The 16,845-nt window shown below is 36.0% G+C and overlaps 1 long non-coding RNA gene across 4 annotated transcripts in view; it reads right to left on the bottom strand.

Moving 5' to 3' along the window:
* Positions 1–16,845, bottom strand: part of LOC122207382 — a 301,136-nt gene that overhangs the window by 45,744 nt on the left and 238,547 nt on the right. For 2 of the 4 annotated variants that reach the window (XR_006196817.1, XR_006196807.1), the window contains one exon: positions 13,599–13,668. This is a non-coding gene — a long non-coding RNA (uncharacterized LOC122207382). Of the gene's footprint in view, positions 1–10,320; positions 10,404–10,656; positions 10,989–13,598; positions 13,669–16,845 lie in introns of those variants that run through there. The other 2 variants (XR_006196811.1, XR_006196809.1) reach the window with 2 other exon arrangements.

Genomic DNA, 16,845 nt, shown 5'->3' with positions numbered 1-16,845 from the left:
GAATCCTAAATTTCAGGACTAGAACTGTAGAGTTAAGGGTTTTCAATGTTATTTATGAAGGAACGCAAGAGTAATTATTGTGATTCAAAGAGCAGGATCTGCCTCCAGAAGCTTGCTATCTAAGGCTGACAAAACCATCAGACAGTAATAGCCCATATTGTGTATGAAGTTGGCACTTCAAAATATGTTCTTACTCCTAAAAAATATGTTCAGATTAACCTTTTAGCTTTCCGTTTCTAGTAGAGGTGGGAGGTAAGAATTATCTGTCTCTTTAGGCATAGTACATAACAAAGTGCAGAGAGGGAAGTGACCTGCCTAAACTCACAGGGCAATCATGTCTCTATCTGCACTGGCAATGGATCAGGGAACTTCAAACTAGGAGTCGCCAAGCTGGACTTTCTTCTCAGGAGTAAGATGGCAGCTCCAATCTGCTCACAGATGTAAGGGAACTTGTCTATGTGGAATACATAAATAAATGTGCAAAAGAGGAAAAGAGCCCTCAGTCTGGTAAAGCTATTGGAGAGAAGACAAATTAGCTATGACTTGGTTATAATTTCCTAAGCTGTTTTTATTTGTTTTGAAGATTTTATTTTATTTAAAATTTTTATTTATTTTGAGATAGTGTGCATGAGCAGGGGAGGGGCAGAGAGAGAGGGGGGACAGAGGATCTGGGCTCCATGCTGATAGCAGCAAGCCAGAAGCAGGGTTGAAATTGAGGAACCCGAAACCATAAGATCATGATGTGAGCCAGAAGTTGGACGCTCAATGGACTGAGCCACACAGGAAACCCTAAAGATTCTTTTAAGTAATTTCTATATACAAGGTGGAGCTTGAATTTACACCCCCTTAGATCAAAAGTCACATGCTCCACTGACTGAGCCAGCCAGGTACCCTTGTTTTTTTTTTTTTTCTTTTCCCCCTTAAATAAACTTTTTGTTTGGGAATAACTTTAAATATATAGAAAAGCTGCAAAGATAATAGTTTCCATATAATATTCATCCAGTTTCCCCTAATATTAACATTTTTCATATGATTTCTTGAGTTTTGCAGTGATTTTACATGCATGAGTACACCTTAAATAGAGCCTTGTTTACAAGTGGGTTTCTATCACTTTCCTGTAGTATTTTTCCAAAATCTATTGCTAAGGTAGAATAACCCAACATATCTGATAAGGATTCAATAGTTGAGCACTGGACATTTTGATTATAAGGTCATTGTTAGAGAAAGAGGAAGGAAGAAGAATATTTGATAGTGTGACAAGAGAAATATCTTGAATATTTGAATAAATATTTCAGGTAGTTCTCAGGCTGGAAGATACTTTTTCTTCTCAGGAACCAGTGAGGCTTTATATTGAGCAAATATTGAGCAAAATTGAGCAAATTTTGGAATTTTCATGATAGTTTATAGAATAAGCATTGAAGAAAATCTGCATTTCCCAAAATTCCTTAGTTTGTTCAATAGTAAATAGAAACAGAATTACTGGACTACGAAACTTTGGTTGATAATGATGCTCGACTTCAAAGTTGGAACTCTGAGTAATTGCAGACTGAGTGAGAAACTTCTGCAGTGCTCACTGGAAGTGAATCATAGATCACTACCAAGGATATAAAAGTACAGGAGACCCAGGGTGGAGATCAGTATACCATAGAGAAGTGTCATTATTGAAGAGCATCTGGGAAGAGCCAGGCCAGGTTTCTCTGGTCATTTAGTGAGCAGTGACAGACACAATATTGGACTAATACTAAAGTTATACTTGCTTATTATTTGAGTTTGTAGAATTTGCATTAACATTTAAAGTTATTATGGAAGGAGCCATATGAAGTTTCCAATATTTGACCATTTTTGATACACAAAAACGGCACATTCAGTCATTCATCCTGATACCTAGTAAACTATATGGGGTTGATATCAACACTTTTCACTTGGTTTCACTTTATATTTTTGTTGATTTTTGAAGTTGGAAGTAAAGAACAACCATTTGAGCCTAGAAAACCCAACTGACATTTGCTATGAAAATACCTGGAATGGGCACAAAATTCCTGTGTGACAGATCTTGCATGCTTTAGTAGTAACCGTTTTATACTTTATTCCCAGGATTAAGTTGGTTCTATGTATTTATATTTATGAATTTTCTAGATGTAGTAGTATTCACTATTTTCGCCCCTCCCTCCCCAGGGATCTAGAAAATATATTTGAAAATGATTGTTTATCATCATATTTAATTTTCAACCATAAGGTGGCATCATATCACATTTTATACCAAAGAAGCAGGCTGTTTTTCTGTTCATTGAAATGACTAATGCTCTGCACATGTCTTTAAGTTATGGGTGTAACACATTACTGAATTTTGAAGTTTTTAAGCGAATATTAGAAGCTGGCATCTTCACATAGGAGTTTCACATTTTTTCCTTATATTTGATCTTTTTATATTATAGCTGAGAAGTTAGTAATAGAAGAAACTATTACTATATTAACTAATACTATGTTTTACCTCATTAAAATATGTAAGGCAGTTTCTTGCATATATAGAAGCTTCTCAAAAATATTCATTGCATGATTAAATTAAAATATTCCTTTAATAGGCCTTCCCCTCAGGAATTCATTTTCTCATTTGTCAAGTTGAATTTACAGCACACTTTTATTGCTATGACCCATTTCTTACCAGAATAAGAAGCTTATTTTCATGAAGAAGTTAAACCCAACCGAACACATTTAATTTCCCTACTACCTTTTAAAAATACATTGCCTTTTTTTTAAAAAACATGACACTTTTTTTTTCTTAATTAGAAATGCCCAGGACTTGCAAATTACATAAATCTGCTGGTTTACCCTCTCTAGTTGCTTGATAGAACATTCTGGTTTAGTTTTGAAAAGCTGAGTAAAATTTGCTTCATCTTCCTGCATAGAAACTTTTTGTACCTTTGCAGAAAACTCTGTAAATGCTTTCCATATAAAACCTCCCTTTTTTTCAGATGCAGTGATTTTGTTCTTGGAACTCTTTGTTTATAGTGTTGTGGGAAGTTGGTGCCACTTGGCCTGCAGGGAATACTCCCACAAGGTGTGTTGCAGGGCACCTTAGAAGTCTAGTTAGGAATTCAGAGATTGCAGTAATAAGACTTTGGTCTCAAGATTTCTCCATCTGGAGCCCTTTATCATACTGACTGACTATAATCCCAAAGCAACAGATTTAAAGTGAAAAAGTGTTAACCATTAACAAACAACAATTCTGTATTATATAACCAGCTAGAAGGCTATTTCTATTAAATTGATTGAATGATTGCATGAGTTGAGGTTTGGCTATAACCTAGATATTAAATCTACCCCACTCCCCAGTGCCCCCCTCCCCCCTTAGGTGGAGCTCTGCTTTAAAAATAAACCATATTATATTTCTCTCTATATCAAAAATGTAGGCATTTAATCCTTAATATTTTCCTCTCAGTGTCAAAGTAAAAAGTCAAGGTGAAATAAAGTAAAAAGTCAAAGTGAAACAAGTATGATGGTGTGAAATAGAGTAAGGGGATAGTCCAAAGAAGAAGGTTAGGAAAGGCATGTCTGAGAACATGATCTTGGTTTAAGCTGAAGGATGAGTCAGAGCCAACCCTGTAAATGTGGGCCTTGATTTGGGTGGGTAGAGAACAGAATGGTAATGTCCAGAGAGACATTCTGGAAAGCAACTAGCCTATGTATAGGCTCTGTTGTGGGAAAGAGCTTAGCATGTAATGGAGAGAAGATAGAAATAAGGACTGTGTGGCTACAGCAAGGGCACTGGGGAGAGGGTGCTGGGGGCATGACACAGTGAATTAGAGAGGTAGGCTAGTGCCATGGTAAGGACTTTTGGATGCAATGGGAAGCAAATGAACTTTTAATTAGGGAAATTACCTGATCTTATTTATATTTAAAAAAGATCACTCTTGGGGCGCCTGGGTGGCTCAGTTGGTTAAGCTTCTGACTCTTGATTTTGGCTCAGGAAATGATCTCATGGTCGAGAAATCAAGCCCCGTGTCAGGCTCTTAGCTGGATGTGGAGCCTGCCTGGGATTCTCTCTCTTCCTCACTCTCTGCCCCTCTTCCTCATGTTCTCTCCCTCCCTCCCCACCAAATAAATAAATAAACATTTAAAAAAATCACGCTGCTTCATTAACAGTGGAACAGATGAATACGTTGTGATATATTTATACAATGGAATGTTACATGGCAAGGAGAATGAACAATTTGTTGTTACCCACAATAGCATGAAAGAAAATGCCATCTCAAATATACTATTGAGGTGGAAAAGTCAAATGCAAGAATGAGTTTATTTATGTGAAGATTCTATTTCTTGATCTGGGCACTGGTTAGATGAATGTGTTCAGTTTGTGAAAATTCATCAAATTGTATATTCACAACTTGTGCACTTTTATGCATGTCAAACTTAAAAAAAAAGTTTAAAAAAAGGAAGACTCTGGCGGCAGAAGAGGGAATCAATTATAGAAGAGAGTGGAAGCAAGGGGACCATTAGGAACCTATTGGAATTTTCCAGATGAAAGATGATGACTTCAATAGGGTAGTGGTGGAAATGAGAAGTGGATAGGTTCTAGATCTAATTTGTATTATATACAGTTTTAAGTATTATATGGAAACATATGAAATTGTTGATGTTTGACCACTTTTGACCACCTTCAAAAGTGTTAATTTCGTATGATTCAACCTACTAGGAAGAGACTGTAGTGGCATCCTTGACTTATTATTGTCTCTCTATGAGGTCTGCAAACTCTTGGTTTTACATATCTTTCTTTGTGATGTTAAAAATAAAAACTTAGGGTTTTGCTTGAGAACAGATACTGAGTTTTAGTGGTTCCTGTATATTCAAATAACTACATTACTTTGTCTATGATGAGTTATGCTACAGGTTTTATCTATATTATCTATACTAGGATTTATGTATTAAAACTAGTAGTTTTTAACATAATTAACTATTTAACTAACATATTAGTATTATGTTATAATTTGCAGTAAATATTGTGAAGACAGGTAAAAACTCACTTTGTTTTCAAAGTCAGGAGTTAACTATTTGTGCCATCATTTAAAATATAAATTACATTTGAATATATGGCTGTTAAATACCAGGCTTATCAGCTTCACTCCCTTCCCCCCAACAACTAAGGTAGTGTTTGGTATCTGTTTAGGTAGCCTGTGCGGGTTGCCAGATTTCTGAAGAGAAGGAAGGATCAAGGGGCCCCTGACTGGTACAGTAGGGGTTCTTTAAGTTGTGAGCACTGAGGTGTCTTAGCTGGGCTGCTGAGATGTACAAAGACGGCTGCACAGTGAATTCTGACCCTGTAGCCCTTTCTATTGTAACTGAATCTTCACATTCATATCCATCAAATTGACATGTGATAGTCTAAGGAGAAAACAACCTTGGAAATGGTGTATTGAAAGTAATTTACTCCCTCATCTATCATGTTCTCAAATGGTCTACATTTGAGCAAAGCGGTGGGAATATAAAGCTTATATTCTGAAATTTGAGAGGGTCTAGGGAAAGGTGTTTTAATTTTATTCTTTTTTCTTAACACATATATATATTTCATACAAACACATAATGTAAAAGTGGAAGATGTACATGACATTTGATATACACATTTTTTAAAACTAGCTTTGAATTCATTTCCTCCTATCAGAAAAGCATGCCTCTTGGATAATATTAGATTTTCAGAATGTGCAGATGGAAAATAGTTAACGGAAATCACCCCAACTAGATTTATTTTGCATCGTGCTTCACTGAGTACAGGAGTCATCTAGAAGTTTCTAATTTTTTCCCTGGAGACCATCACAAAATCCAGTCCCAAAAAAGAGGGGTGGGATGGATGGGGGAAACAATGTGCAAATATTTGTTTGAAAGATGCTCTTTCCTGCCTATAGAGTGAAATGGATACCGACCTCCAGATTTGTTGACCTGTTGGTGAGATGGAAACTAAAATATGAAAAAAAAAAAATGAAAGTTTTCCTTGATGATAGATTTTTCCCGCCTCTTTCAAATGCAGCTAGTATGAACAATCTAATGACTAGAAGGATCTTCAGACCTCTATATAGTGCTGAAGAATGTCATGTTGAGAAGGGGCACGCTTTCCCTATATCATTGTGCCTTAATCTTCTTAGATTTTTCTACAAAGAAATCATATTAATCAAATCTCCTTTCTGCTGTATGAAAGGTGCTGGCTAATGCTCGACTTTGGGTGAAATTGGATATGGAAGAAAATCCTGACTTGAAATAATACCAGACTTTCTATAATCTTGTGTTACTGGAGTCTTAGTTCAGGACTGTAATTTCCAGCTCAGGTTTTATGAAATCTGAGACCTGCCAATGAGCCCAAGAGGTACTACATACTTTTTGGAGGCAAAACAAAAGTAAAACAAAACCAACCATCACCCTCCAAAAATGAAAACAAAACAAAAACAAAACCAAATCCAATTTAAATGGATTTAAACACAAAAAAAGAAACATTTGCCTTAAAAAGGTTTAGAAGTAGTTTTTATGCATGTATCTTTAAATCAAATAAAGAGCAGCAACTGTATCTTGCAAGTACAAAAAAGCAGAAATTGCTGTTCATTTGGCTTATTGCTTTGATAGTTCTAAAAGGGCAAACATGTCTACCATTATGTAATCTGATTTTTTAAAAACTTAATTAAGAATGTATATATCTAAAATATGGTTGCTTTTTCAAAGTGCTTTTCTTGGGAAGCTATCTACTTGCTTCAACAATTCATCTATTAAAATATTTTGGAATCCTTTGGAAACTGTTGAGTTTTAACATACCTAATTTGAATATATTTTGGGGACAGGCTGCAGTTTTGTAAAAGTGTGAAGTCATTAAGAATAGAGAGCCTAAAAGTATATCCATGTGTATATGGTCAGTTGATCTTAGACAAGGGTGCCAAGACTACACAAAAGGGAAAGGAAAGTGTCTTCAACAAATGTTGTTAGGAAAAAGGGAGATCCACATGCAAAAGAATGAAATTGGATCCTTATTTTATACAATACACAAAAGTTAACTCAAAATTAATTAAAAATTTAAATGTAAGACCTAAAACCATACAACTCTTAGAAGAAAAAATAGGGGAAATGTCCCCCGACATTGGGCTTGGCAGTGATTTCTTTGATAGGACACCAAAAGCATAAGCAACAAAAGCAAAAATAGATAAATGGGACTACATCAAACTAAAGAGCTTTTGCACAGCAAAGGAAACCATTGGCAAAATGTAAAAAGTAAACTTTCAAATGGGAGAAAATATTTGGAAATTACCTGTTAAGGAGTTAATATCTAAAAAAACACGAGGAACTCATAAAACACAACAGCAAAATACTAAATAATGCAATTAAAAATTGTGCATAGGAACTGAGTAGACATTTTGCTAGGGAAGAAATACAAATGGTCCGTAGGTATGTGAAAAGTGCTCAACATTAATAATTATTAGGGAAATGCAAATCAAAGCCATAATAAAATATCACCTCATGCTTGTTAGAATGGCTTTGTCAAAAACACAAGAGATAATAAGTATTGGCAAGGGTGTGGAGAAAGCCATGAGAAAGAAGGAAATCCTGTCATTTACAACAACATAGATGAACGTGGAGGATATTAAGTTAAATGAATAGGCCTAACACAGAAGGATAAAAACTACATGATACCACTATGTGAGGAATCTAACATAGTCAAACTCAGGACAATTTAGTTGTAGTATCTCCTTGGTCTCTTCCAATCTAGGAAGTTCATCATCTTTTTTTTTTTCTTTCATGATCATGACTCTTCAAAGGTATTGGTCTGGGAATGCAAGCTGGTGTAGCCACTCTGGAAAACAGTATGGAGGTTCCTCAAAAAACTAAAAATAGAATTACCCTACGACCCAGAAATTGCACTACTAGGCATTTATCCAAGGGATACAGGTGTGCTGTTTCGAAGGGACACATGTACCCCCATGTCTATAGCAGCACTATCAACAATAGCCAAAGTATGGAAAGAGCCCAAATGTCCATTGATGGGTGAATGGATAAAGAAGATGTGGTGTGTATATATATATATTATATATATATAATATATATATATATAAAATATATACATATATAATATATATAATATTATATATATAATATATATAAAATGAATATAAATTATATATATATATATTATATATATATATATAATATATATATATTACTTGGCAATCAAAAAGAATGAAATCTTGCCATTTGCAACTATGTGGATGGAACTGGAAGGTATTATGCTAAGTGAAATTAGCCAGTCATAGAAAGACAAAAATCATATGACTTCACTCATATGAGGACTTTAAGAGACAAAACAGATGAACATAAGGGAAGGGAAACAAAAATAATATAAAAACAGGGAGGGGGCAAAACAGAAGAGACTCATAAATATGGAGAACAAACTGAGGGTTACTGGAGGGGTTGTGGGAGGGGGGATGGGCTAAATGGGTAAGGGACACTAAGGCATCTACTCCTGAAATCATTGTTGCACTATATGCTAACTAATTTGGATGTAAATTTAAAAAATAAAAATTAAATTAAAAAGAAAAATAAATTAAAGGTATTGGTCAATTATTTCATTAAATGTCCTTCAATTTGGGTTTGTTGGATAGTTCCTCATGATTAAATTCAGGTTTTGCATTTTTTGGCTAAAATACATAGAACTGTTGTGGCATTCTCTTCAGTACATCATATCAGAGGCACATGATTTGCATTTTTCCATCACTGGTGATGTTAACTTTTATCATTTGGTTAGGGTGGTGTCTGCAGGGTTTTCTACTACAAGTATACCATTTTTGCCTTTGACATTTGAAAATGTAGTTCAAAAATATAATGAACAAGAATAAAATATATACAGTCACTCAAGACCACTTACTGGAGGTAGGTAGAGTTTTATTTGTTAAAGAAGTCTCATTCATTTGGTGTCAAATGACATTTTGAGAAAATATAAATTTCCTGCTTCTCATCATACTTTTGTCCTGAATGTTATCATCTATTATTTATACTTGCTTGAGACAGTTATTATTTATTTATTTATTTATTTAATGTTTATTTGAGAGAGAGTGCAAGTGGGGGGAAGGGCAGAGAGTGACAGGGAGACAAAGGATCTGAAGCAGGCTCTGTGCTGATAGCAGAGAGCCCAACATGGGGCTTGAACCCATGAACTGTGAGATCATGACCTGACCTGAAGTTGGATGCTTATTTATTTATTTTATTTTAAGAGAGAGAGAGAGAGAGAGAGAGAGAGAGAGAGGGAGAGAAAGACTGCATGAGTTGGGGGAGGAGCAGAGAGAAAGGGAGAGAGAGAGAAAGAGAAAATCCCAAGCAGGCTCTGAGCTGTTAGCACAGAGCCCGAAGTGGGGCTTGATCACATGAACCATGAGATCATGGTTTCAACCTGAGCTGAAATCAAGAGCTGGATGCTTAACCAATTGAGCCATCCAGGTGCCCCAAGCTGTCATTATTTATATTAGTGAAGACTGAATGAGTTTCTATTCTATGGGTTATAATCTATTACTATAATTATTTATTTTGTTGCTCAAATATTCTCCAAATTGGCCATTGGGAGACCCTTTAAGTTTAGAGTCCACATTCTTAACTACTACTTTAAACTCCTTTATAGTTGGGCTTATTTACTTCAGATAGGCACCATGCAATCCTGGTTTAATAAGTTCTCATTCATATGCATAATAGGAGGCTTATTTTAGCTTCTGAATATGATACCATGTCCTTCTTTAAAAAAAAAAGCCATTCCTAATCTGTTGTACCCCAGGTTCATTTGCCGCTCTCTCACAATTTTTGCTACAGGCTTTACATATGGACAGTTTTCAACTTCAAAGACTATTCATGATAAATGTCCTATATAGGCAGTAGGGATTCAACTAATTCTAGTACTTTTTATTATCTTTAATTTGATTTAATTCAACAAATATTCATTTCAAAGCACACTGGAGAGAAAAAAAGTAGAATAAAACCTATTCTCTGATCTCAACTAACTTGCTATCCAGTAGGGAAACAAGACATATATGCAATTATGATGTAAGCGATGTGATAACTACTTGAATAAAATGTTATGGAAACATAAAGAAGGGTGACTTTCATTCCAACTTGGGCGTGGGATAGGGTGATGGAGAGAACAGGGCAAGAAAGCGGGGGGGGGGCATGTGAGATCTTCTCTAAGGTTTACCAAATGAGAATAAAAGACATGAATGTTAATCTGAAGAAAATGTCTGCCAGACATCATTTCTTTTGCCATTTGGTCTTTATCTTCATTCTTTTGAGACTTGCTTTTTGGTTTCAAAAATCCTGAAAACTAAAGGTCAGAGAGACTTACAGTTTTACAAATAATTGCCAAGGCATGGAACTGATGATGAGCCAGGGGTGATAACCTAGGTGTGTAATGAGAATAGGTTGAGTTTATATCACTTTGCATTGTAGGGTAGTCCAGTCTTGAGAATGGAGAATCAGAGCAAGCCTGGACTGGGAATGTCTTATGTAACCACCTATTCCCTTTTGCTTTTCATTTCTCTTGGCAAAAGTAGAATCAACTCTTCATGTTATCTAGCTGGGTTCAAAAAGAGCTTCTGTCATCATGTCCCTTTTTGAGTTATCTAAGCAGGAAGAAGATGACAATTCCAGGACAGTGGGTTATATATTTAAGCAATAAGCGAGTATCAAGAGACAGTTTTTGGAAGGTGACGATGGTGATAGTGGGAGCTTTCGAAGTGCTTTATGTAAATAGTTGTCTTTTTTTGAAGTAGGTTTTCTCTTTTAGCATGCAACGTAAAAGGCATTTGTGGCTTCTGAGCACTAGGGGTGAGGCTATTTGGCTCCTAGACAGTCTCTGCTAAAGTTTTTGATGCCTTGAAATTCTTCAGGCCTGAGGCCTGCCAGAGAGGAGGGCAGAAAACATAGCAGCCTAGATGAATGAATACTCAAGTGAGCTTCAGAAGGAGAAAAATGCCTCTCACAATCTGGTGGAGAATAAGACAGAAAATGCCATTTGCTTTTGTGCAGAAAATAATAGTGAAACTAATTAGCATCACAGAGAACTTTTCCTGGTATGTGGGTATAAATTTCCTAATTTATAACTGAATAAAAGGTAAACTTAATACACATAAAATGCTTGGAAATGGATTGGTTCTGAAAAACTTCTGAAAATTATTTATTTATTACTAAATGATTTCAATGCTGCTGGCACCAAGAGATATGGGAATTGTCCCTTCTTACTGTCTTCTTATGAGGAACATAAACACCCAGAAATATGCATATGTGTATATAATGGGTTTTCTATTTATAATTTATGTTCACATGTATAATTTATATTCCAACCAAGAGTTTTTGTCTGGATGGCTTATTTGTGATTTGATAAATGAAAAATCCTAAAAATATTTTTTTAAAGAGAATTGATTCTCATCCTCTATTATTTGCCTTCTTATTTAGTAAACACAGAGAATTAAATATATACTTGATTTGTAAGACAAAAGAAATCCAAAACAGAAATTCTCTCAAACTTTCCATCAAGTGGTTTAAAAATTTTTATTGACTTTAAGTCCTAAATAGAAGTTCTTTTGTTAAACATATATAAGTATATGTACACACACACACACACACACACACACACACACACACACACAAATACACACTAATCTGAAAGATGAGCTGGAAATGAGCCCACAAGAAAATAACAACTTAAAAGTGATAATATTATGACTATCAGAAGTAGTGTTGCATCTGTGGAGTAGTTTTGTAGTCTCTTTGTATCACAATTAATCACCTTTGAGAAGTCCTTTTTGCTTGGGGGGTACGTCAAGAGCAAGAAGTTGCTTCATTCTTGGTTCCTTAGAGAGTTAGACTGTTTGGCCAGAGTTATGGAAAAGGGATTGTGTCACAAGTGAAGTTATGGTTTCAGGACTGCTTCCAAATATTCCAGCTTTGGTTATAGGGGTAAAGAACTGAGGATTCTTGAAGCAGTCTTTTTGGTCAAACAATTTAACAGGCAGTAGGTCTGGTGCCAGTGATTCCATTTCTAAAGGATTTGCCTTTGAAGTGTTTGTTCCTCAGTATGTTTTTCCAGCCAAACATATGCCTGTGATTTGAAAACAGCTTAAGAATTTTCTTTCACACTTTAGTGTTCATGTTTAGTTTGCTGGCATTAGAAGATGCAAAATAAACTAGTCTGGCTCCTCAAATCCCTACAGTGATTTTGCAACTGAGGGTTATTCACATGGGTGGAGTTTAGTTATCTCTGACTCTACATAAACATTACAAATTATTTTTTCAATGAATTTATTTCTGGTAAAGGGTTAAAGGAAAATGTGCTCAAGCTTGCTTATACTTTGCATCTTCTAGAGTTTTTTAGAAAATTATTTATTTGTGAACTATTGTCTTAGTAGTTTAAATTTTTTAGTCTGCCAGGGAATATAGGTGGTGTTTCTGATGAACATTATGTCTGACTGGTGGCTTGAAACTCTGATCACTGGACTACTTCTCCTTGAGAATTCACTGACTGCATGGGAACAAAAGATTGAAAACATTGAGATCTCTGTTTTCTGTTTTGTTCTGGAGAGAAAAGACTCATGTTTGATAAGACATTGTGTCCAATGTGGGTAAATTGCCTATGATTTTGTTGGTTTTGTGAATGGTCATTGGATTAAAAAAAATGAAGAAGGAGGCCAAACCAAGAGCATTAGCTCATTAGAATAAGTGAGATGAGATCTCTTGGGAAGGAACCAAGGAGAAGGGTATAATCTAAACCCTGGGCTTCAGAAGTAGGATTTAGGTCTTCTCTTGCAGGGAACTGATTTTCCAATCCTGAAAGACCAATTCTGACCACTGGAGACCTTTCTAAAGCCCTTCTCTCTTGACAACTATGTATGGAAAATCCTTTAATTAGTCACACACTGCTATGGACTGAATAGCACCGGATTCAAATGTTGAAGCCCCAGTCCTCAATATGATGGTATTTGGAGGTGGGGCTACAGTAGGTAACTTGGGTGGAGCTCTCATGAATAGTCTTCCTAAGAAGAGACAGGAGAGAAATGATCTGTCTCCACCATGTGAGAATTCAGCAAGAAGGCAGCCATCTGCAAACCAGGGAAAGGGGACTCACCAGATATCAAATCTGCTAGCACCTTGATCTTGGACTTCCCAGCTTTTAGAAATGTAAGAAATAAGTATGTACTGTTTAAGCCACCTACTCTATGGTATTTTGCTACAGCAGCCTGAACTGAGACACAGAAATTTCAAGTGAATTTAATTTTCAACAAAAGTACCAGAGTTTACAGATAAAAAGAAGGTTTGGGTACCATGTGTTTAGAAGTCCAGACCTGATTGTTTCAGTTATTGCTATTTCTTGGATTTGGGTGACTTAGAATACCCTTTTGTTCAGGTCCTTTTTAAACATTCACCTAAATGAGGTGATTCTAATGCCTTATGGCTCCTGTGACAGATGGCACCTTGTTTCTTTCCTGTGATGAAAGCCTTTTTGGTCTTGTGAATGGTCATTTAGATTCAAATGCTGGAGGCTTGGAGAAAGAGACCAAAGAAGCAGCAGGTACTTTTCACCCAGGAGACTGACTTACCTTGAGAAGTCTACTAGGTTCTCATTTCCTTTCAGTGGATCTTCATTGTGCTCAGTGGGTCCATTGACATCTGAAACCAAGATGACAGATAGACTATTATGGATTCCTCTAGTTCATTGTACCTATTGGCTCAAGTTAGTTGCTTTGTCCACTTCTCTAGGCTCAAGTCTTAGAAGGCCAGTACTTTCAGAGTTGTCACATTTATTATGGGGACTTTTAAACATACAATGTGTACCTATATATGAGTTTCATTAAGTCATAAAGCTGATTTTGTGGAAAAAACTGGATTTATTTTCCCCATTTTCTTCCTTTTTGATTTCACATGATCTCAACTTTCTTTTCAGCTAAATCAGATCTTCATTCTATCTACTCTTTAGAGTCACTATGTGACATTTTATTGTAATAGAAATGGAAAAATTGTATCACACCTTTGTATTATATCATACTGTATCACATCCTAAGAATAAAAGAGGAATAAAAGAAGATGTTAAGGGATGTGGCCACCAAACAAGTTAATTAAATTTTTCTTTCTCTTCTAATGCCTAATTCCTATCTGTTGACAGCAGAGACTTTGAAGGAAAATTGTTACAGTTTTCAATTTGGAATGAGTATTTTAAGAAATACAGAGATGAAGAGAGAAGAGAAAGAAGAAAAAGAAAGGGGACTGGGTGGCTCAGTTGGTTGAGCATCTGGCTTTTGATTTCAGCTCAGGTCATGATCTCACGGTTCCTGAGTTCAAGCTGTGCATCAGGCCCTGCACTGACAGTGGGCGCCTGCTTGGGATTCTCTCTCTCCCTTGATCTCTGCCCCTCCCTCACTCCTCTCTATAAACGAACAAACAAACAAACAAACAAATTTAAAAAAAGGGGGGGGCATTTTAGTTCCAGAATTTCCCTATAGGACAGGCTTGGAGTGGCTGTTAGGAAAGGAGAACAGGGGAATTTTCTTGTAATACATGAATAACCATCTAGTGGCTTTATTTAGGGTTGTGTGTTTATTTGAGGTGGCTTGGAAGGGGTTATTTGACATTTTTGGTGGGGAAGCTCTCAAGCCATCTCTTGTTTCCATTGGTGATAAGATGTTTAGAAAAAAATTCACATAGTTTCATTGGGAGGTAATTTATTAAAAAGCATTCTCATACAAAGGAGATTTACTCAATTTTAGATTGAAACCCTGGGCCAGAGCTTTAGAAAGTTCCAACATGAAGATTTGTTGAAAGGAACTTTACTTGACTCCAAAAGAATGCAATATCTTATCCTTGATATAGGATAAAGAGATGAGATTATATAGTTCAAGGAAACTGTTTCTCTAACCTCAGGGGAACAGAATAAGGTAGTGCCCAAATAACAGCACAATTATCCTCTTTTCTTACTAGCCCCACTACTTGCTATATGCTTTTTGTCTCAGTACCTGCAGAGTTAGGGGAAAAAGAAACCTGTTCAAGCGTGCCAGAGGCCAGTACCCTTAGAGCCCTCCTGAAAGCCAGCTTTTTAGATGAATCATTAAATGTCTCTCCACTTAGTGTGCTCAGTGCTGCATTGCTCTGGATCATATCCACATTCCTACCTTTGACTCTAAACCAAAGTTAGGACTTGCTTGTTCCTTTTGGCACATTTTCATATCATGAGCACATTTTGTGATATGTCCATCTGCACCGCTATCTAAATAAGAGCAGACTTATGGGGAATGTGGCTGAGAGTTCACTTAAGATCCTTCACAGGCTCCTGCCTGCTACTTCCAGATTGGCAGCCACAAATGAGGTTAATCGTGACTGTATTAAATATGGTAGAGTGGTCTGGTCATACATTACACCTGGGAGTGTTGAGTCCTGCTCTGAGTCGAATGCCTGGTACTGTTTTGGTGACTTGAGCTTTAGCTGTGTTGATTTGTCAGGGGAACAAGTCAAATCTTAGCTAACTAGTTTGTGGTATATTATTAGGAATGTTAGATAAGGAGGTTTCATGTAACTCCTATCATTGTGCATTCTTGGATTGAAAATAAGCCAATCTCTCAACAGTTTGGAGAGAAAGCCTTAGAACCGGCCCTTTGAAGACTATGGGAATGAAATTGATATGTGGAGACACTTGGAAGAGTACCTCTATACCCTCTGACTTGCTAATGTAAAAAATATGAAAGATCTAGATGCTTACTATGAAAATACAAATGGGATCAACCACCAATTCTAACAGCTGAAGATCTTCCTGCCATTTCCCAGATGGTTACCTAAGTTAATGAAATCACAACTGTTTTAATTTCATGTGTTAATGTATACTCTGTAAACCATTATGGAACCCCTGACATTCCCCATCTGCAATCAGTGGCAATATTAAGAAAGGAGAAAAAAAGGATTGTTAGTATTGATAAACATTTAGTTAATGCCCCTTAAAAAATAAGGCAAGTGCTTGTATGGACATGATTCATTATCAGATTTTTAGAGGGCAAATCTCCAGAGAATCACATGTCAGTTACTTAGAAAGTTTTCCAAGGACCAGTCATCTACTTAATATCTTACATAAAAGCAATGGTGATTTCATCAGGATTGTTGGAGAACACAAAATGATGTATCATAAGTAATCTTAATATTTAATTAATAATGAAAGAGTAACAGTCAAATGGTTTTGCTCTTATTCAACTATTATGATACAGCCAGTTAAGTGGAACTTACAAATAGAGGTAAAATTTCCAGCCTGAAATTATAAATGATGTTGAAATATGGCTACATTATTTAATTCTGGGTCACTGTTCAGCTTTGTCAGCAACAGAACTCAACCTTCAGTTCCCAAGGAAGAGCAAGCATACCCATTATGCAGTATGCCACTTGGATGTGGGTTTTTGCAAATTCTATTTTTAAGTTTTCAAGTGATAGTTCATATATCTGCTCACATGGTAAGGATTAGTTGTTTGCCTTTACTCAATGGGAATGGGGATTTGGTTATCAAATTCTTTACATCCTTATGATTTATAATTTTGTTTCACAACAGAAAGAAATGGATAGGCAGCTTGTGCATTTCACTTGATGATGTATATTTACCCTTTGGAGGTAGGTCTATTCATAGGAGAACAACTTTGGATTTGTTGCAAAAAGCAAATGACTTCCTCTCCAATAACTGGATAGTTAGCATTAATTGGATACCCCCAAAGGGCTGTTCATTTTTACATTTTACTTCTTTTTGAGAATTTGGACATCTCTGGGTGTTGTTCAGGTAGAATCTTGGAAGAAGAAATTTCTACCATGCTTCTAAATCAA

Source organism: Panthera leo, chromosome A2 (genome assembly GCF_018350215.1).
Source record: "Panthera leo isolate Ple1 chromosome A2, P.leo_Ple1_pat1.1, whole genome shotgun sequence".
NCBI lineage: Eukaryota > Metazoa > Chordata > Mammalia > Carnivora > Felidae > Panthera > Panthera leo.
The sequence above is the reverse complement of the archived record's forward strand: the minus strand, read 5'-3'. Positions and strand labels throughout refer to the sequence as shown.